General features: G+C 46.5%; 1 protein-coding gene and 1 non-coding gene across 2 annotated transcripts in view; both read right to left on the reverse strand.

Annotated features, from left to right (window-relative positions):
* LOC126109440 (uncharacterized) overlaps window positions 1-22520 on the reverse strand; it is an 841290-nt gene that overhangs the window by 388017 nt on the left and 430753 nt on the right. The window lies entirely within an intron of this gene.
* Window positions 20841-20915, reverse strand: Trnas-uga (transfer RNA serine (anticodon UGA)). Its single transcript has one exon. It is a non-coding gene; the product is annotated as a tRNA-Ser (tRNA).

Here is a 22520-nt window from a genome sequence, read left to right on the forward strand (position 1 = left end):
AGCGGTGCGGGTTGATAAAAAAAATGTTCTTACCTTGTTACAATCCTTTGCCACAGCAGTGCTTGATAATTTACAACTGTCATTGATGTATGCAGTTAAACTCTTCTCTTGATATACATTGCTCAACATTTACGAAAACGCATTTCCATCTGTTACTTGAATAAATCTTTAGTCCTACTCTACGATATTTACTTTTTCAGCTGAGGCCACAAACTAGGAAGAGCGCTTCCATGCCCTGCTCTATATTGGCCTATGTGCGAGGGCACTAAGACAAGGAGGACGTTGCGAGGTGGAAACAGTACTGTGAAAAGCTGTACTCTGGAATCAACAACAGCACGGAAAATCAAGCAGTTGAGCAACATACTTTGGAGCCTACAATTTTACGCAGTGAAATAGAGAATGCGGTTCAACATCTGAAGAATTAAATCCCGTGGTGTAGTTGGTATATCTGGAGAAATGACCAAAGAAATGGGACAGGAAGGTATTGATGCGCTGATTTCATTGTGTAAAACTCCGCCCCCGGTAGCCGAGTGGTCAGCGCGACAGAATGTCAATCCTTAGGGCCCGGGTTCTATTCCCGGCTGGGTCGGAGATTTTCTCAGTTTAGGGACTGGGTGTTGTGTTGCCCTAAGCATCATTATTTCATCCCCATCGACGCGCAAGTCGCCGAAGTGGCGTCCTCTCGAAAGACTTGCACCCGGCGAACGGTCTACCCGACGGGAGGCCCTAGTCACACGACATTTACATTTTACATTGTGTAAACGAATATGGAAAACTGAGGAGTGGCCGGATGACTGATCAAAGTCTCTCTTCATCCCCTTACACAAGAAAGTGTCTATCAGGAACTGCTCCAACTACCGAACTATTGGCCTCATGTCTCACACAAGTAAAATTTTGCTCCAAATCCTGAACCAACGTTTGAAGCCGTACATTCAGCCTCACATATGCACAGAACAAGCAAGTTGTGTTGAAGGGGTCCGCAGCTCGTGGTCGTGCGGTAGCGTTCTCGCTTCCCACGCCCGGGTTCCCGGGTTCGATTCCCGGCGGGGTCAGGGATTTTCTCTGCCTCGAGATGACTGGGTGTTGTGTGCTGTCCTTAGGTTAGTTAGGTTTAAGTAGTTCTAAGTTCTAGGGGACTGATGACCATGGATGTTAAGTCCCATAATGCTCAGAGCCATTTCATGCGTCAGCGCATTGTCAATGCACGTGCAAACATTACGGAAGGCGAACTACTCGCTGTTGAGAGGAATGTCGTTACACGTATTGTCAAATGCATTGAGGTTGTCGGACATCATTTTGAGCATTTATTGCATTAATGTGGTATTTACAGGTAATCACGCTGTAACAGCATGCGTTCTCAGAAATAATAAGCTCACAAAGGTACATGTATCACATTGGAACAACCGAAATAAAATGTTCAAACGTACCTACGTTCTGCATTTTAATTGAAAAAAACCTACCTGTTACCAACTGTTCGTCTAAAATTGTGAGCCATATGTTTGTGAGTATTACAGTGCCATCTATCACAAATCGAAAAAAGTGGTCCAACTAAAACATTCATATTTCCTTATGTACTACACAAATATGTAATAAAATGGGGGTTCCTATTTTTTTAAAAACGCAGTTGATATCCGTCTGATCTATGGCAGCGCGATCTAGCGAACCATAGCGCCATCTGGTTTCCCCCTTCAAGCCAGACGAGTTTCGTTCTTTGTAGTTTTTTCGTTTGACGCTTATTTCGTGAGATATTTGTCCTGGTCACGATCAATGGAACATCCTGTATGAATGTAATGATTGACTATAACGCAGCAATATCCATACTCATGAGTTACAACACAATCGTTTTAAAATGTCTTCTCAGCTGAAACTGCACCGTAGTTAATGCAAAGTAAAGTATTAATTAATCCATCCATCGGTTATCGCTGTAGCAGAATGTTACCATTCCATCTCGCGACGTATTTGGCGGTCACATTAAAACCCAACCATCTGCCCACCACACCAACGCCGTCCCCGCGAAGATGATGCAGACGTGTCGGGCGGCTATCCGCGGAACAGATCTCTATTTGCGTCACGGAACGAAAGACAGAGGCACCATTCAAGACGGCGGACGAAGAGGAAAGTCCGATGGCGCGGCGCGTGCTGACGTCACTCGCAGATTACAGCCTCAACAAGTCTTTCTTTAACACATGACCCGCCTCCAGCTCCTCCCAGCACTGGGGCGGTGGCGTCAACGGCAATTAATTGACGAATTACTGGAACCGGCAGGTTCATTCCTTCTCCTTTTCGTACTACTCCGCCGAGACACGTTCAGGCCTTTCAGCAGCCTTCACGGACTCTTCTTGGAGGACGTACTTCCTGACAACGTACTGATATTTTTTCTGTCCCATCCCATTCGTGTAAGGCGACCACGGAAAAATTCTGTCTACAAAGCTCTGCATGCACCCTGTTCTCTCCAGCCTTACTCCGTCATCTACATCTACATCTACATCCACACTCCGCAAGCCACCTGACGGTGTGTGGCGGAGGGTACATTGAGTACCTCTATCGAATCTCCCTTCTATTCCAGTCTCGTATTGTTCGTAGAAAGAAAGATTGTCGGTATGCCTCTGTGTGGGCTCTAATCTCTCTGATTTTATCCTCATGGTCTCTTCGCGAGATATACGTAAGAGCGAACAATATACTGCTTCACTCCTCGGTGAAGGTATGTTCTCGAAACTTTAACAAAAGCCCGTACAGAGCTACTGAGCATCTCTCTTGCAGAGTCTTCCACTGGAGTTTGTCTATCATCTCCATAACGCTTTCGCGATTACTAAATTATCCTGTAACGAAGCGCGCTGCTCACCGTTGGATCTTCTCTATCTCTTCTATCAACCCTATCTGGTACGGATCCCACACTGCTGAGCAGTATTCAAGCAATGGCCGAACAAGTGTACTGTAACCTACTTCCATTGTTTTCGGATTGCATTTCCTTAGGATTCTTCCAATGAATCTCAGCCTGGCATCTGCTTTACCGACGATCAACTTTATATGATCATTCCATTTTAAATCACTCCTAATGCCTACTCACATATGGTTCAAATGGTTCAAATGGCTCTGAGCACTATGGGACTTAACATCTTAGGTCATCAGTCCCCTAGAACTTAGAACTACTTAAACCTAACTAACCTAAGAACATCACACACATCCATGCCCGAGGCAGGAATCGAACCTGCGACCGTAGCAGTCGCGCGGTTCCGGACTGTAGCGCTTAGAACCGCACGGCCACCGCGGCCGGCTACTCACAGATAATTGACAGAATTAACTGCTTCCAGTTGCTCACCTGCTATATTGTAGCTAAACGATAAAGGATCTTTCTTTCTATGTATTCGCATTACATTACACTTGTCTACATTGAGATTCAATTGCCATTCCCTTCACCATGCGTCAATTCGCTGCAGATCCTCCTGCATTTCAGTACAATTTTCCATTGTTACAACCTCTCGATACACCACAGCATCATCCGCAAAAAGCCTCAGTGATCTTCCGATGTCACCCACAAGGTCATTTATGTATATTGTGAATAGCAACGGTCCTATGACACTCACCTGCGGCACACCTGAAATCACTCTTGCTTCGGAAGACTTCTCTCTATTGAGAATGACATGCTGCGTTCTGTTATCTAGGAACTCTTCAATCCAATCACACAATTGGTCTGATAGACCTTATGCTCTTACTTTGTTCATTAAACGACTGTGGGGAACTGTATCGAACGCCTTGCGGAAGTCAAGAAACACGGCATCTACCTGGGAACCCGTGTCTATGGCCCTCTGAGTCTCGTGGACGAATAGCGCGAGTTGGGTTTCACATGACCGTCTTTTTCGAAACCCATGCTGATTCCTACAGAGTAGATTTCTAGTCTCCAGAAAAGTCATTATATTCGAACATAATACGTGTTCCAAAGTTCTACAACTGACCGACGTTAGAGATATAGGTGTATAGTTCTGCACATCTGTTCGACGTCCCTTCTTGAAAACGGTGATGACCTGTGTCCTTTTCCAATCCTTTGGAACGCTACGCTCTTCTAGAGACCTACGGTACACCGCTGCAAGAAGTGTGTACCGCATGAGACAGCTAGGATAGGACACCCAACATACACTGGCAGACAAAAAACTAAAGCGCCCAGAAAGGTAGGAGGAACGAAATGAAATATCACTGGTTGAGAATGCATGAGATGTTATTACAGTGACTGCAAAACTTACAATAAACTTGGCAGTATGAGACCACTTATAAGTAGAGTGTTGCACGAACTCTGGCGTGTATGCATCCACAGACTCAGTTACCATGGATCTTATGGGGCTTTATCAGCGCTGATTCAGTACGGAAATGTGTCACAAAACCGTTCTATCCTCTTTTGTTTTGCTTCGATAGATCGGTACTTTAAAACACTTAAACAGTACAATAGATAAACAAAAATATTTAAAACGTCCTAGCAGTTTAAAACCGTGTGCCGGACCGAGACTAGAACTCGGGACCTTTGCCTTACGCGTGCTCATTCTGGAAATATCCCGGACGCTGTGGCTAAGCCATGTCCCCGCAATATCCTTTCTTTCAGGAGTGCTAGTTCTGCTTGGTTCGCAGGAGAGCTTCTGTAAAGTTTGAATTCTAGGAGACGAGGTACTGGCAGAAGTAAAGCTGTGAGGACGGGGCGTGAGTAGCTCAGTTGGTAGAGCACTTGCCGCAAAAGGCAAAGGTCCCGAGTTCGAGTCTCTGTCCGGCACACAGTTTTAATCTGCCAGGAAGTTTCATATCAGCACACACTCCGCTGCAGAGTGAAAATCTCATTCTGGAAAAATATTTAAAATTACAAGGAGAAATACCTCAAATGAGTATAACAAAATGAAGTAAAAACGAAAGCAAATAAAAAAGTTAATACGGCAAATTAAATGAAGCGGTGAAGAATTAAAACTGACAAATTATATCTAAACCAGTCATATCAATAAAAACAACGATGGAAATAGTTTTGATAAAACAAAAACTAAGAGGATTGTATTCAGCGGGATTTGAACCCACAACTTTCACGACACCAGCCTAATCACTTAACAGCTACTCTACGGGGCTGCTTTGAAATCACTGCTATCTTCACGGCTATAGTCAATCACAAGGAATTTTGAAACTTTCTTTTCTCGACTTTTCGTAACTGTGGCTCACTTTGCTGAATGGTTCTAGTCTGTGATAGCTAGGACCCTAATATACACCACCATACAGATGGTTTGAAAAAATCGATTCCACACCGGAGACCTCACTTGTTATCAACTACCAGCGTACAGATGGTTTGAAAAAAAATCGATTTCACACTGGAGACCTCTCTTGCTATCGACTACCACACCTCGATATGCACTGAAGCGCCAGAGAAACTGGTATAGGCATGCGTATTCACATACAGAAATATGTAAACAGTCAGAATATAGCGCTACAATCGGCAACGCCTATAACAAGACAAGAAGTACCTGCCTGGGGCAATTGTTAGGTCGGTTACTGCTGCTACGATGGCAGGTTATCACGATTTAAACGAGACTGGTCGTGGTGTTATAGTCGGCGCACGAGCGACGGCACACAGCACCTCCGAGCTAGCGATGAAATGGGGATTTTCCCGTATGATCATTTCACGAGTGTACCGTCAATAACAGGAATACGGTTAAACATCAAATCTCCGACATCGCTGCGGCCGGCCGAAGTGGCCGAGCGGTTCTAGGCGCTACAGTCTGGAACCGCGGGACCGCTACGGTCGCAGGTTCGAATCCTGCCTCGGGCATGGATGTGTGTGATGTCCTTAGGTTAGTTAGGTTTAATTAGTTCTAAGTTCTAGGGGACTGATGACCTCAGATGTTGAGTCCCATAGTGCTCAGAGCCATTTGAACCATTTGAACATCGCTGCGACCGGAAAAAGATCCTGCAAGAACGGGACCAACGATGACTGAAGAGCATCGTTCAACGTGGCAAAGTGCAACCCTTCCGCAAATTACTGTAGATTTCAATGCTGGGTCATCAATAAAGCCGCGCAGTGTAGCCGCGGGGTCTAGAGCGCCTTGGACCGTTCGCACGGCTTCCCCAGTCGGAGGTTCGAGTCCTCCCTCGGGGGCATGGGTGTCTTGAGTGTTGTCCTTAGCGTAAGTTAGTTTAAGTTGGATTAAGTAGTGTGTAAGCCTAGGGACCGATTACCTCAGCACTTTGGTCCCATAGGAACATACCACAAATGTCATCAACAAGTGTCAGCGTGCGATCCATTCAACGAAACGTCATCAAATTGGGATTTCGGAGCCGAAGGCCCACTCGTGTACCCTTGATGACTGTACGACACAAAGCTATACGCCTCGCCTGAGGCCGTCAACACCGACATTGTACTGTTGATGAGTGCAAACATGTCTGGTCGGACGAGTCTCAAAAAAATGGTTCAAATGGCTCTGAGCACTATGGTACTTAACTGCTGTGGTCATCAGTCACCTAGAACTTAGAACTAATTAAACCTAACCAACCTAAGGGCATCACACACATCCATGCCCGAGGCAGCATTCGAACCTGCGGACGTAGCGGTAACGCGGTTCCAGACTGCAGCGCCTAGAACCGCTCGGCCACTCCGGCCGGCGGACGAGTCTCGTTCAAATTGTATCGAGGGGATGGACGTGTACGTGTATGGAGACAACCTCTTGAATCCATGGACTGTGCATGTCAGCAGGGAACTGTTCAAGCTGGTGGAGGCTCTGTAATGGTGTGGGGCGTGTGCAATTGGATTGGTTTGGGACCCCTGTCACGTCTAGATACGACTCTGACAGGTGATACGTACGAAAGCAGCTTGTCTGATGACCTGAATCCAAACAAAACAAATTACAGATGCATTTGACGTGAAGGTACACCAAATGTTTCTCTAAACTTTTTACCACTATTAAACAAGTCATTTGACAGAAATATAACATTTTTTTTAATTATGCTTTACTTACGCAAACTATTTCGGTTAGTTGGGACGCTTGGCAATAACATTGACTGCTGATGAATTATTACTCCAACAACCAAATATCAGCAAAATTTCTTTATTAGGAATTTACTGATATATCGGGACAGGTGTGTATACACTTGAAGTACTTTGAAAGAAGCATATTTATGCCATCCGCTGTACAGTTGTATGTTTCCCCTCTACTGGTTTTTGGTTATTACATCCATCTTCTCCTGTGAAGACGGCTGTAAAAAGCGAAAACAGCGGAGAATAAACATACAACTGTACAGCTGATGGCACGAATATGCTTTTTCAAAATATCAAGCAGCTGTAGCTAGTCACCTACGAAACGTTTTATTAAATACTTTGGCAATACCTTTACACAATACTTGGAGATGCAGAGTAAAGAGTATAGATACGACGTAATTCAGACAGCGTGTGATAGGACTGTAGCTTAGTCATCTAACATTGAAGCAGTAGCTGGGTTCGAACTCACACGGACAATGAATTACATTCATGCTCATAAATTAAGGATAATTGCAGAATGCTGTGCCACTCTACTTGGCACTACACAAAACTGGCGCTAATACCATAGGCACATAGCGAACACATACGACACAGATCTGTAAGTCCACGGTATTGCTGGTAAGTTGAGAAAACCGTCCCGAAACACACGTGCTACAAAACGCCACTGTTTCCTGCGCATGTGCCCCGACATCCATATGGGATATGTTCACCATGCACACATACACAGGCCGCACAACGGGTTGGCATACTCTGGATCAGGTGGTCGAGCAGCTGCTGGGGTATAGCCTCCCATTCTTGCACCAGTGCCTGTCGGAGCTCCTGAAGTGTCCTAGGGGTTTGAAGACGTGCAGCGATACGTCGAACTAGAGCATCCCAGATGTGCTCGATCTGGTTTAGGTCTGGAGAACAGGCAGGCCACTCCATTCACCTGATATCTCCTGTTTCAAGGTGCTCCTCCATGATGGCAGCTCGGTGGGGCCGTGCGTTATCATCCATCAGGAGGAAGGTGGGACCCACTGCACCCCTACAAAGGCGGACATACTGGTGCAAAATGATGTCCCGATACACCTGACCTCTTACAGTTCCTCTGCCAAAGACATGCAGGGGTGTATGTGCACCAATCATAATCCCACCCCACACCATCAAACCACTACATCCATACAGGTCCCTTTCAAGGACATTAAGGGGTTGTTATCTGGTTCACGCCAGATGAAAACCCGGCGAAAATCACTGTTCAGACTATACCTGGACTCGTCCGTGAACATAACCTGGGACCACTCTTCCAATAACCATGTACTGTGTTGTTGACAGAAGGGTTTACGGGCTCTCCTGCGACCAGGGGTCAGTGGAATGCACCTTGCAGATCTCCAGGCGAATAAACCATGTCTGTTCAGTCGTCTGTAGACTGTGTGTCTGGAGACAACTGTTCCAGTGGCTGCGATAAGGTCCTGAGCAAGGCTACCTGCAGTACTCCGTGGCCATCTGCGGGCACTTATGGTGAGATATCGGTCTTCTTGTGGTGTTGTACACTGTGGACGTCCCGTACTGTAGCGCCTGGACACGTTTCCTGTCTGCTGGAATCGTTGCCATAATCTTGAGATCACACTTTGTGGCACACGGAAGGCCCGTGCTACAACCTGCTGCCTTTGACCAGCCTCTGGTCGCCCTAGTATTCTACCCCTCATAACGTCATCAGTATGTGTTCTTTGAGCCATTTTCAACACACAGTCACCATTAGCACGTCTGAAAACGTCTGCACACTCGCTGCACCGTACTCTGACATGCACCAACACACCTCTGCGTATGTGGACTGCTGCCAGCGCCACCGTGCGACGACCGCAGGTCAAATGCACCGCATGGTCATACCCCGAGGTGATTTAAACCTGCAGACTGCCCGCCAGAGCGTTGATTCACCATGCATCAGCATTATCTTTAATTTATGAATATGAGTGTAGATTACTCATGTACCTGAAATGCTCAGCCTTTCTTCCGTAGTGATCAGCTGCTGAAAGTTCGTCGTCACATAAGAAACACTCATTTTTAATTCATTGACGAGACAGTCAAATGTACCGTACTATCGAAGAATTCGATCTTCGTAGTTGTGATATACGAGGTGCATTCAAGTTCTAAGGCCTCCGATTTTTTTTCTAATTAACTACTCACCAGAAATCGATGAAACTGGCGTTACTTCTCGACGTAATCGCCCTGCAGACGTACACATTTTTCACAACGCTGATGCCATGGTTCCATGACAGCGGCGAAGGCTTCTTTAGGAATCTGTTTTGACCACTGGAAAATCGCTGAGGCAATCGCAGCACGGCTTGTGAATGTGCGGCCACGGAGAGTGTCTTTCCTTGTTGGAAAAAGCCAAAAGTCACTAGGAGCCAGGTCAGGTGAGTAGGGAGCACGAGGAATCACTTCAAAGTTGTTATCACGAAGAAACTGTTGCGTAACGTTAGCTCGATGTGCGGGTGCGTTGTCTCGGTGAAACAGCACACGCGCAGCGCTTCCCGGACGTTTCTGTTGCAGTGCAGGAAGGAATTTGTTCTTCAAAACATTTTCGTAGGATGCACCTGTTACTGTAGTGCCCTGTGGAATGCAATGGGTAAGGATTACGCCCTCCCTCTCCCAGAACATGGACACCATCATTTCTTCAGCACTGGCGGTTAACCGAAATTTTTTTGGTGGCGGTGAATCTGTGTGCTTCCATTGAGCTGACTGGCGCTTTGTTTCTGGATTGAAAAATGGCATCCACGTCTCATCCATTGTCACAACCGACGAAAAGAAAGTCCCATTCGTGCTGTCGTTGCGCGTCAACATTGCTCGGCAACATGCCACACGGGCAGCCGTGTGGTCATCCGTCAGCATTCGTGGGACCTACCTGGATGACACTTTTCGCATTTTCAGGTCGTCATGCAGGATTGTGTGCACAGAACCCACAGAAATGCCAACTCTGGAGGCGACCTGTTCAACAGTCATTCGGCGATCCCCCAAAACAATTCTCTCCACTTTCTCGATCATGTCGTCAGACCGGCTTGTGCGAGCCCGAGGTTGTTTCGGTTTGTTGTCACACGATGTTCTGCCTTCATTAAACTGTCGCACCCACGAACGCGCTTTCGAGACATCCATAACTCCATCACCACATGTCTCCTTCAACTGTCTATGTATTTCAATTGGTTTCACACCACGCAAATTCAGAACACGAATGATTGCACACTGTTCAAGTAAGGAAAACGTCGCCATTTTAAGTATTTAAAACAGTTCTCATTCTCGCCACTGGCGGTAAAATTCCATGTGTCGTATGGTGCTGCCATCTCTGGGACATATTGACAATGAACGCGGCCTCATTTTAAAACAATGCGCATGTTTCTATCTCTTTCCAGTCTGGAGAAAAAAAATCGGAGGCCTTAGAACTTGAATGCACCTCGTATGTCCTTTCTCGCCTTAGAGTCATGAGTGAAGCTAATTTTGTTGCCTTACTCTCGTGCCACAGTCCACAGTATTCTACAGTTAATAGCCGCCATTTTTTTAGATGAAGGTGGTTTGCTCTTGTAGCCGAAGTTCCACACTCACACGAGCGACACCAGAGCACATAGCCCAGCGCCGCTGCTTGTAGGTGGGATGTGTCAACTCCGTACTCCGCGCGCTGTCGGTCGTTTCTGTCGCTCACGTAGCACGCAGTCTCAGCTGCTTCACAATGTATCATAAACTGACTGTGTTACAGGCCTCCTAAGACGTTTTATCGAAGAACGCGTGTACGCGCTCCTGGAGCGAGTTTCTCAGGCCACGCGCCGCGTTCTTACACGCTGCCCTTTATACCGCTGTTGACACCAACGCTCCGAGACACATCGTTCCCAGCTGTGTGCGGCGCCAGCGATAAATACAGGCCTGAGCGCACGTCCCTGTGACGTCAGCAATGTAGTGCTAACGACACCCCCGGGATAACAAGGCCGCCCAGCAGTGTTAGTGACGTCACACTAAGCGGCCCATAGCCGACGCAGCAGTCCACGGACACCTCCGTGCAGACGCGCCTGATGCTAACGACCTTCTGTCCGTCATACAGAAAGGAGCGAACTATAATTCGAACCAAAGACCAAATTATATACATTCTTGTAAACAGCATAAAGGTTCATAACGAAATACCGATTACATATATGGGCAGGAATAAGGTTAATCGATTGAGGAACTTTGCCACTATTTTATAACTGTCAGAACACTATTGAGCTTTAAAACTCGCATACAGGTGGTGACAAATGCCAACTGACAGCAGGACTTAACATTTTCACGCTATTACACTGAAAGTAAATTATCTTAAACACTGTCATACATAACAAAACCTTCACAACTTTCGTTTACAATAAGGAAACAAGAGTTCGCTTTATCTCATAAAACACATGACTATTGTGAATTTACTCATACGTTCATGGTGACAGCTCTTTTCGAGAATTTTTACAAGTGTATCCCCAGTAATAAAGAATGGAAACAAAAGATAGATATCAAATATTCTCCTTTTAACATAGACATCACTGAACACAAGATTCTGTCTTGCAATGTGATACTAAGGGACTGCTCTTTCCTTTAAGAAAAGCCTGACAATTTGAAGTTCACTCTGCTATTGAAGAAACATTTCTTGAAACAATATTAAAAGTGTTATGAAAGGTAAGGAAATGGAAAAACAACCAAGTGCATTACATGTGAGAATGTGAGCAAAAGGCTGAGGCTCTCTTTACTTACCATTTTCAATCTCTCTACAGCTTATTTCCTTTTCCACGTAGAAATCACCAACTGCAAGTCTCATTATTGCTGTCTGTTACTAACAAAGTGCTTTTCTATTTAGAAAACCTGACAATTTGATGTTCATTCTTGTACTGAAGATAAACACTTTTCAGAGGAGTTCTAGAACCTATTCCTGCCCGTATATGTAATCGCTATTTCGTTATGAACCTTTATGCTGTTTACAAGAATATATATGATTTGGTCTTTGGTTCGAATTATAGTTGGCTCCTTTCTGTATGACGGACAGAAGGTCGTTAGCATGAGGCGCGTCTGTACGGAGGTGTTCGTGGACTGCTGCGTCGGCTATGGGACGCTTAGTGTGACGTCACTAACACTGCTGGGCGGCCTTGTTATCCCGGGGGTGTCGGTGCTAACCGCCGACTGAGTCAAACGCATGCTTTGTGAAAGATTTCGTCAAACTACTTTGACCAAGCTACCTCACTGGACCTGTTACACGATCGTGAAATTTTTCGTCTTACTTCTTTGCGAATGGATGCCGAACAGTTAACACCCTGTAAAAATTGACTATGTCGTCGTATAGCGCATTGCTTCAAAAGAAAAAAGAAATACAAATAGTCGTGGATGAAATCGAGGATAGCGAGAGGAGCCGACCTCCGTGGCCGTGCGGTTCTGGGTTGGTTAGGTTTAAGTAGTTCTAAGTTCTAGGGGACTGACGACCTCAGCTGTTAAGTCCCATAGTGCTCAGAGCCATTCGAACCATTTTTGAGGATGATGCCACTGCGTGGACTGCCTTTTCGTGGCGCACCCAGCTTTCGTCTCCCGTAACGATCGGTGACAGAAGGGCCTCTCCGTCGGTCTCAAAACGCTCCAACAATTCATATGAAATGGCCTTTCTTCGAATCTTGTGATACGCCGTGAGCATTCGTGGAACCTATCGTGAGCACGTCTTTGAATAGCCGAGAGTCTCGATCATTGCAGACGCACTTCCAATGCTGACCGACAGCTGTAGAGCCAAATATCGAGTTGTGATGCGCCGGCCGGCACGAATAATGGCGTCCTCAAGATTGAGCATATCTGGAGCAGTGGCTGTGACAGGACGTCCCGAGCGTGGCTGACCGTGGAGCTCTGTTTCTGCATTTCCTGAGGCTGTGACTTTCTCTACCCATCTCTGTACTCCTATCAACTGCAGCATCGTCATACACTGCACACAAACATTTACGGATGTCCACCACGGTTTCTTTTTCTGCACACAAGAATTCAATAACACCACGCTGCTTGTAACGTGAGTCGTATGTAGACGCCACTCTGACGCTCTGCCATCTGCCAGAACGGTTCTAAACTTCACCGGCGCACAAAACAATCATCAAATGTGGAGCACTAACAAGGACGTCTATCTAAGTGTATTAATGGCTTTTAAAAAAAAATGTCGAGCATTAGTTATTGAACGACCTTCGTACTTCGTCATTTTACAGCTTAAATGCAATAAAGAAAGCAAAATGGCTTGTGAACAGTGGGCCTCGCGCTAAGTTTTGTCAAAGATCTTTGTTAATAGCTTCCTTACTATAATATCGAAGATTTTCAAATGTTCAAATGTGTGTGAAATCTTATGCGCTTTAACTGCTAAGGTCATCAGTCCCTAAGCTTACACACTACTTAACCTAAATTATCCTAAGGACAAACACACTCACCCATGCCCGAGGGGGGACTCGAACCTCCGCCGGGACCAGCCGCACAGTCCATGACTGCAGCGCCACAGACCGCTCGGCTAATCCCGCGCGGCGTCAAAGATTTTACCACTGGGCTTTGATACGTACAGGGCTATTACAAATGATTGAAGCGATTTCATAAATTCACTGTAGCTCCATTCATTGACATATGGTCACGACACACTACAGATACGTAGAAAAACTCATAAAGTTTTGTTCGGCTGAAGCCGCGCTTCAGGTTTCTGCCGTCAGAGCGCTCGAGAGCGCAGTGAGACAAAATGGCGACAGGAGCCGAGAAAGCGTATGTCGTGCTTGAAATGCACTCACATCAGTCAGTCGTAACAGTGCAACGACACTTCAGGACGAAGTTCAACAAGGATCCACCAACTGCTAACTCCTTTCTGCGATGGTATGCGCAGTTTAAAGCTTCTGGATGCCTCTGTAAGGGGAAATCACCGGGTCGGCCTGCAGTGAGCGAAGAAACGGTTGAACGCGTGCGGGCAAGTTTCACGCGTAGCCCGCAGAAGTCGACGAATAAAGCAAGCAAGGAGCTAAACGTACCGCAGCCGACGTTTTGGAACATCTTACGGAAAAGGCTAAAGCGGAAGCCTTACCGTTTACAATTGCTACAAGCCCTGACACCCGATGACAAAGTCAAACGCTTTGAATTTTCGGCGCGGTTGCAACAGCTCATGGAAGAAGATGCGTTCAGTGCGAAACTTGTTTTCAGTGAGGAAGCAACATTTTTTCTTAATGGTGAAGTGTACAGACACAATGTGCGAATCTGGGCGGTACAGAATCCTCACGCATTCGTGCAGCAAATTCGCAATTCACCAAAAGTTAACGTCTTTTGTGCAATCTCACGGTTTAAAGTTTACGGCCCCTTTTTCTTCTGCGAAAAAAACGTTACAGGACACGTGTATCTGGACATGCTGCAAAATTGGCTCGTGCCACAACTGGAGACCGACAGCGCCGACTTCATCTTTCAACAGGATGGTGCTCCACCGCACTTCCATCATGATGTTCGGCATTTCTTAAACAGGAGATTGGAAAACCGATGGATCGGTCGTGGTGGAGATCACGATCAGCAATTCATGTCATGGCCTCCACGCTCTCCCGACTTAACCCCATGCGATTTCTTTCTGTGGGGTTATGTGAAAGATTCAGTGTTTAAACCTCCTCTACCAAGAAACGTGCCAGAACTGCGAGCTCGCACCGACGATGCTTTCGAACTCATTGATGGGGACATGCGGCGCCGAGTGTGGGAGGAAGTTGATTATCGGCTTGATGTCTGCCGAATCACTAAAGGGGCACATATCGAACATTTGTGAATGCCTAAAAAAAACTTTTTGAATTTTTGTATGTGTGTGCAAAGCATTGTGAAAAAGTTATTGTAGAGCTGTGAAATCGCTTCAATCATTTGTAATGACCCTTTATTTATCGTTGACCATGGACACTACACTGCTGACGTCACATAGATGTGCGCCTGTAATTACCGTTGACCACGAGCTGTGCGCTAGCGACTTCAAAAACAGCCACAACCGCGCCTCTCGCCTTCGTGACTCCATGGGACACTCTGTCCGTCCACTCCCCTTTCTCTCTCTCTCTCTCTCTCTCTCTCTCAGTACCCAGGAGACTGCAGCTGGGCCAGACAGACACTCCGCCGCCTCCCGGTCGATACGCAGCGGCAGCAGCTAAGTCTGCGGCCTGCCGGGATAACAAGAGAGCCCGCCCGGCTGCTAAGTGATTACCACCCTTTGTGGCGACGGGCCTCCCACTTCCCGCCGCGGCCAATGACGGATAGAGACCGCTGCTTTCTGCTCCGCTGATTAAAATTGTTCTTCTGCAGATGCGCTCGTCACAATAACAGTGGGCGCGTTCAGACAACTCTTGTTGCTTCATTTTCGTCCTCGCACTCTCGTGGGACACGAAGCGAGTTGAAACCGCTAGATACACTACTAGCCATTAAAATTGCTACACCAAGAAGAAATGCAGGTGATAAACGGGTGTTCATTGGACAGATATATTATACTACAACTGACATGTGATTACATTTTCACGCAATTTGGGTGCATAGATCCTGACAAATCAGTACCCAGAACAATCACCTCTGGCCGTAATAACGGCCTTCATACGCCTGGGCATTGAGTCAAATAGATCTTGGATGGCGAGTACAGGTATAGCTGTCCGTGCAGCTTCAACACGATACCACAGTCCATCAAGAGCAGTGAGTGGCGTATTGTGACGAGCCAGTTACGCGGCCACCATAGACCAGACGTTTCCAATTGGTGAGAGATCTGGAGAATGTGCTGGCCAGGGCAGCAGTCGAACATTTTCTGTGTCCAGAAAGGCTCGTACAGGACCTGCAACATGCGGTCGTGCATTGTCCTGCTGAAATGTAAGGTTTCCCAAGCATCGAATGAAGGCTAGAGCCACGGGTCGTAACACATCTGAAATGTTACGTCCACTGTTCAAAGAGCCGTCAATGCGAACAAGAGGTGACCGAGACGTGTAACCAAAGGCAACCCATACCATCACGCCAGGTGATACGCCAGTATGGCGATGACGAATACACGCTTCCAATGTGCGTTCACAGCGATGTCGCCAAACACGGATGCCACCATTGCGATGCTGTAAACAGAACCTGGATTCATCCGAAAAAATGACGTTTTGCCATTCGTGCACCCAGGTTCGTCGTCGAGTACACCATGGCAGGCGCTCCTGCCTGTGATGCAGCGTCAAGGGTAACCACAGCCACGGTCTCCGATCTGAAAGTCCATGATGCTGCAAACGTTGTCGTACTGTTCGTGCAGATGGTTGTTGTCTTGCAAACGTCCCCATCAGCTGACTTAGCAATGTGTACAGCTGTCAGTGCTAACAGACAAGCAATACTGCGGGAAATAACCGCGGAAATCAATGTGGGATGTACGACGAATGTATCCGATAGGACAGTGCGCAGAAATATGGCGTTAAATGGCTGGCCGGAGTGGCAGAGCGGTTCTAGGGGCTACAGTCTGGAACCGCGCGACCGCTACGGTCGCAAGTTCGAATCCTGTGCCTCCGGCATGGATGCGTGTGATGTCCTTAGGTTAGTTAGGTTTAAGTATTTCTAAGTTCTGATGACTTCAGACGTTATGTCCCGTAGTGCTCACAGACATTTGAACCATTTTTCTATGTTTGTAGGATAACCATTACACTAAGTTTGTATTATCATTCCACCATGATTTTTGTCATGTAACTGGTCAATCCATGAACCTCACAGTTTCCAGGAAATACAGTTACTCAAATGATTCAGACACTTACGAGTTTGTATTGACCAAAAGGCATTATACGAGGTGCATTCAAGTTCTAAGGCCTCCGATTTTTCTTCTCCGGTCTGGAAAGAGATAGAAACATGCGCATTGTTTTAAAATGAGGCCACGTTCATTGTCAATACGTCCCAGAGATGGCAGCACCATACGGCAGATGGAATTTTACCGCCTGCGGCGAGAATGAGAACTGTTTTAAATACTTGAAATGGCGACGTTTTCCTTACTTGAACAGCGTGCAATCATTCGTTTTCTGAATTTGCGCGATGTGAAACCAATTGAAATTCATCGACAGTTGAAGGAGAAATGTCGTGATGGAGTTATGGATGTATCGAAAGTGTGTTCGTGTATGCGACAGTTTAATGAAGGCAGAACATCGTGTGACAACAAACCGAAACAACCTCGGGCTCGCACAAGCCGGTCTGACGACACGATCGAGAGAGTGGAGAGATTTGTTTTGGGGGATCGCCGAATGACTGTTGAACAGATCGCCTCCAGAGTTGGCATTTCTGTGGGTTCTGTGCACACAATCCTGCATGACGACCTGAAAATGCGAAAAGTGTCATCCAGGTGGGTGCCACGAATGCTGACGGACGACCACACGGCTGCCCGTGTGGCACGTTGCCGAGCAATGTTGACGCGCAACGACAGCACGAATCGGACTTTCTTTTCGTCGGTTGTGACAATGGATGATACGTGGATGACATTTTTCAACCCAGAAACAAAGCGCCAGTCAGCTCAATGGAAGCACACAGATTCACCGCCACCAAAAAAATTTCGGGTAACCGCCAGTGCTGAAAAAATGATGGTGTCCACGTTCTGGGACAGCGAGGGCGTAATCCTTACCCATTGCGTTCCAAAGGGCACTACAGTAACAGGTGCATCCTACGAAAATGTTTTGAAGAAAAAATTCCTTCCTGAACTGCAACAAAAACGTCCGGGAAGGGCTGCATGTGTGCTGTTTCACCAAGACAACGCACCCGCACATCGAGCTAACGTTACACAACAGTTTCTTCGTGATAACAACTTTGAAGTGATTCCTCACGCTCCCTACTCACCTGACCTGGCTCCTAGTGACTTTTGGCTTTTTCCAACAATGAAAGACACTCTCTGTGAGCGCACATTCACCAGCCGTGCTGCTATTGCCTCAGCGATTTTCCAGTGGTCAAAACAGACTCCTAAAGAAGCCTCCGCCGCTGCCATGGAATCATGGCGTCAGCGTTGTGTAAAATGTGTACGTCTGCAGGGCGATTACGTCGAGAAGAAACGCCAGTTTCATCGATTTCGGGTGAGTAGTTAATTAGAAAAAATCGGAGGCCTTAGAACTTGAATGCACCTCGTATTTTTGTTTCCGTCTGGTTCGGCCTGCGCAGGCGCTGAGGCGGCTGCTGCCCTCTGGAGCGTTTTTCTCGGGGGGTCGCGCGCGCTCTGCTCGGCAGTTGGATTCGCACCGAGCTGGTGGTATTTTGCCTTCCCCTCCGGCACGGAGGTGTGGTCTCGTTGTTGGCGGGCCTCGTCTATTTGGCCGTTGGGCGGTGTGGCGTGTTGATGATGTGGTGTAGTGGACGACTGATGGATTACCGCATGAGATCGCTCGAGGTTCTCAGCGTCTGAAGAGGGTGCCACGATATAGCTAGGGTTTCCGCACCCAGGAGTTGTAAGGACTGCAGGGCAGGCTTTCTGTGTGTTTGCTCTGTCCGGTCCGCGTGGCGGGGTTCGTTTCACCTTACTTCAGCTGTTGTTTATATTTTCTGCGTGATTCCGTTTTGGTCGGAGTCTAGGTGTCGAGTTTTCTGCTGGTGTGTACCCGGTCGTCGCCCTCGTTTTCCTGCCCGGGGGGAGCCGTATCTGTTGGTGGGAATTACTTGGCAGTGTGTGTTTTGCGTGGACCCGGTGTGCTCACGCGCCCTGATTCTGAGTTGAAATTACTGTGGTCAGGCTGGCTCGGTTGCTGGAGTGTGTGTTGCTGGTTTTCCGGCTTGCTGGGGACTGCGCGCGCGCCTATTCCGTTTGTGATGTGGCAGCAGTCTGATATTTTTATGTGTGCTTGTTAAGTTGCTAGAAATTGCTTTTAGCCTTGTGCTTACTTATTTTATTTAAGTTGCTGGGCATTGTCATTTGTCTGTTCTTCTACCTTTATTTATTTGTAGTGTCAATTAATCCTAAGACGATGTCCAAGGTGCTAGCAATTGATTTTAGCCTCGCCTGTACTTAATCCTATTTAAATTCTTGGGCATTAGCATTTGCTTGTTCTTTTACTCTTATTTATTTGTTGTGCCAGTTAGCCCTAAGATGATGTCAGACTTTGGTATCTGTCAACCTTATTTCGGCTACTAGCGCTGAGGTGCAATATTGCCGGGTCTATCCCGGATTTGTCATTAATCGAGAGCCTTTTTTATACTGTATTTTTAGTAGTAGGTTTGGCAAGTGCACTTGCGTATGGTATTTTTTGTGTTTGCCCCCCCCCCCCTTCTTACTCCTTCGTCTAAACTGATTTTGGTAAGATTGCTAGGTGGCCTGTGTTATTACCTAAGAAAGTTTGCCCGCTGCTATAGTCGTAACATGTTTTGACCGGCAAGCGGCCCATGTTGGCGAAAGTTTCAATGTGTTTTGTGCTGTTGATGTTGGGCCTTGCCGTACATATATTTAGTCATGTAAGTGTTGTTGTGTTAAGCATTTTAGGGCATTTTTAACTGAGATACCTTTTGAAAATTTTATCACTCTTTTAAAGAAAGAGTAACTTGAACCGCAAATTTAATTGTAAATTATACGTTTGTGCTTCACATTATAAAATTTAACTGTATTAGGTCAAAGTATGTAGTTTAATGCACAACGATTATTTGTTAATGTATCAAATTGTAAACAGTTTAGAAGTTTCTCTGTTTACCTGTGGTATATAACATGTTTATTACCTCATATTGTAAGCAGCTTGATTTGTTTGGGTCACTGTAATTTGTAAGCCACAGTGTAATTTATTACAATTAATAATAAAATAAATAAATAAATAAATAAATAAACCTTGAGCCGGCCGGAGTAGCCGTGCGGTTCTGGGCGCTACAGTCTGGAGCCGAGCGACCGCTACGGTCGCAGGTTCGAATCCTGCCTCGGGCATGGATGTGTGTGATGTCCTTAGGTTAGTTAGGTTTAAGTAGTTCTAAGTTCTAGGCGACTGATGACCTGAGAAGTTAAGTCGCATAGTGCTCAGAGCCATTTGAACCATTTTTTTTTAATAAACCTTGAATTGTATGTCCCCTTCTCATTAACCGAATCCCATCCAAATCGTCCGCTCACATATTTGGCAATTCCAAAGCAGTGCCACTTCACTAGTATGCCAGGCACTTTACAGTGGTTTGCAGAGTATAGCAGCCACCGCAGCGCGACTCGCCAGTTCGCGTGTTGCCGCCTCCTGACATTCCAGTAGCGCCTTGAGAAGCGGTAGGCACTTGAGCGGCGCTGCTTGCCGAAACCTTAGAAGCGGAGAGCCAGCCGTTTCCTCGAATCGCAGCAGGAGTCCGCCGATGCGGTTTTGCGGGGCAGAGATTGCGGTCGCGACTTCCTCTGAGGTTTTGCGGCCTGCGCCGCTCCGTCGCTTCTCCTTTCCTGGTATGCTACCAGCGAGACTGTGCGGCAGGAGCGTCGAAGTGCAGAGCCGGATCGCGTTGTGGATGGAACACACTGTCCACTCAGAGACTGGCAGGAGACGGCGAGCGTGTTACAAAGTTTCCAGAACGAAATTTTTACTCGTTAGCGGAATGTGCGCTGATATGGAACTTCCGGGCAGGCTAAAACTGTGTGTACCGCACCGAGACTCGAACTCGCGACCTTTGCCTTTCGCGGGCAAGTGCTCTACCAACTGAGTTACCCAAACATGCCTCACGCCCGGTCCTCACAGCTTTACTTCCGCCAGTACCTCATCTCCTACCTTCCAAACCTTACAGAAACTCTCCTGCGAACCATGCAGAACAAGCACTCCTGAAAGAAAGGATATTGCGGAGACATGGCTTAGCCACAGCCTGGGGGATGTTTCCAGAATGAGATTTTCACTCTGCAGCGGAGTGTGCGCTGATATGAAACTTCCTGACGGATTAAAACTGTGTGCCGGACCGAGACTCGAACTCGGGACCTTTGCCTTTCACGGGCAAGTGCTCTACCAACTGAGCTACCCAAGCACGACTCACGCCCCGTCCCCTCAGCTTTACTTCTGCCAGTACTTCGTCTCCTATCTTCCAAGCTTCACAGAATTTCTCCTGCGTAGTTTCCCGACCTACCAATCCTCGAATGTACCGGGTTCGACACACAGTTTTAATCTGCCAGGAAGTTTCACCTTACAAAAATGTCACAGATTTTTAATTTCAGTCGCAGTCGTGATTTAATGTAGGCACTTACATGAAACTTCCTGGCAGATTAAAACTGTGTCGTGATTTAATGTAGGCAGTTACATGAAACTTCCTGGCAGATTAAAACTGTGTGCCGGACCGAGAAGGTAGAACACTTGCCCGCGAAAGGCAAAGGTCCCGAGATCGAATGTCGGTCCGGCACACAGTTTTAATCTTCCAGGAAGTTTCATATCAGCGCACACTCCGCTGAAGAGTGAAAATCTCATTCTGGAAACATCGCCCAGGCTGTGGCTAAGCCATGTCTCCGCAATATCCTTTTTTTCAGGAGTGCTAGTTCTCCAAGGTTCGCAGGAGAGTTTGGAAGGTAGAAGACGAGGTTCTGGCGGAAGTAAAGCTGTGAGGACGGGGCGTGAGTCGTGCTTGGGTAGCTCAGTTGGTACAGCACTTGCTCGCGAAAGGCAAAGGTCCCGAGTTCGAGTCACGGTCCGGCACACAATTTTAATCTGTCAGGAAGTTTCATATCAGCGCACACTCCGCTGCAGAGTGAAAATCTCACTCTATGCAGTTACATCTTCAGACTTTTTCAGCTTTGATACAGTGTAACACTGTAATGCATTAGACTGTAACAAAATAGAACATATCTTAACTTGTAATCGCCTTTATTAGGTGGAACCGCAACTGAAACAAATAATCCGTTATAAATTGCCAACAAATTAACTTCTCATAGTTGGGGTTTACAGTCATTTAGAATTTATTAAAGGATATCATATTTGCCGTCAACTGTAGGAATTATTTATTTCACAATCGAAGTTTCGGCCTTCGGGCCATTTTCAAGTGGTACTGCAAAAGATTTTGCTTCAGCACACGTCGGACTTTAAACTCCTCTGACATGTACACATCTCATCGTCAAAAACAGGTCTTTTCACTGTAGAAATATAGTAACACCGGACGCGTGCGAACCTCTGTATGTCAGCTGATGTTATTGTATTTCTACAGCGAAAGGCCTATTTTTAAAGATGACAAGTACACCTGTCGGAGGAGTTTAAAGTCTGACATGTGCTGTAGCACAATCTTTCGCAGTACCACTTGAAATATATAGTTTCTAGAGTTAACGGCGAATACGATGTCCTTTAAATTTTTTTTTGCAATATTTGCTGCATCTATCCACATTAATTGTGTCTCTCCTTATAAGTTACAATGTCCTGTATTTTTGCGTGTATACATGAAACAAAATCTGAAATAAACGAACGTCGGCCGAAGATCCCGAAGCAAAAACCAACAGGCAATACGCCAAGAAGTAGACACGAAAGCTCCTACCATTTTGTTGAATCTGAACTCCAAGAAGCATGTTACTGTGATCCTAAACAGTTCCCCCAAGCACATACTTCCTTTCATTGACCGCTGACAATGGGCAGCTTAGTCACAATCTGATTTCTGT

This window comes from Schistocerca cancellata, chromosome 12, assembly GCF_023864275.1.
Source record: "Schistocerca cancellata isolate TAMUIC-IGC-003103 chromosome 12, iqSchCanc2.1, whole genome shotgun sequence".
NCBI classification, from domain to species: Eukaryota; Metazoa; Arthropoda; class Insecta; order Orthoptera; family Acrididae; genus Schistocerca; species Schistocerca cancellata.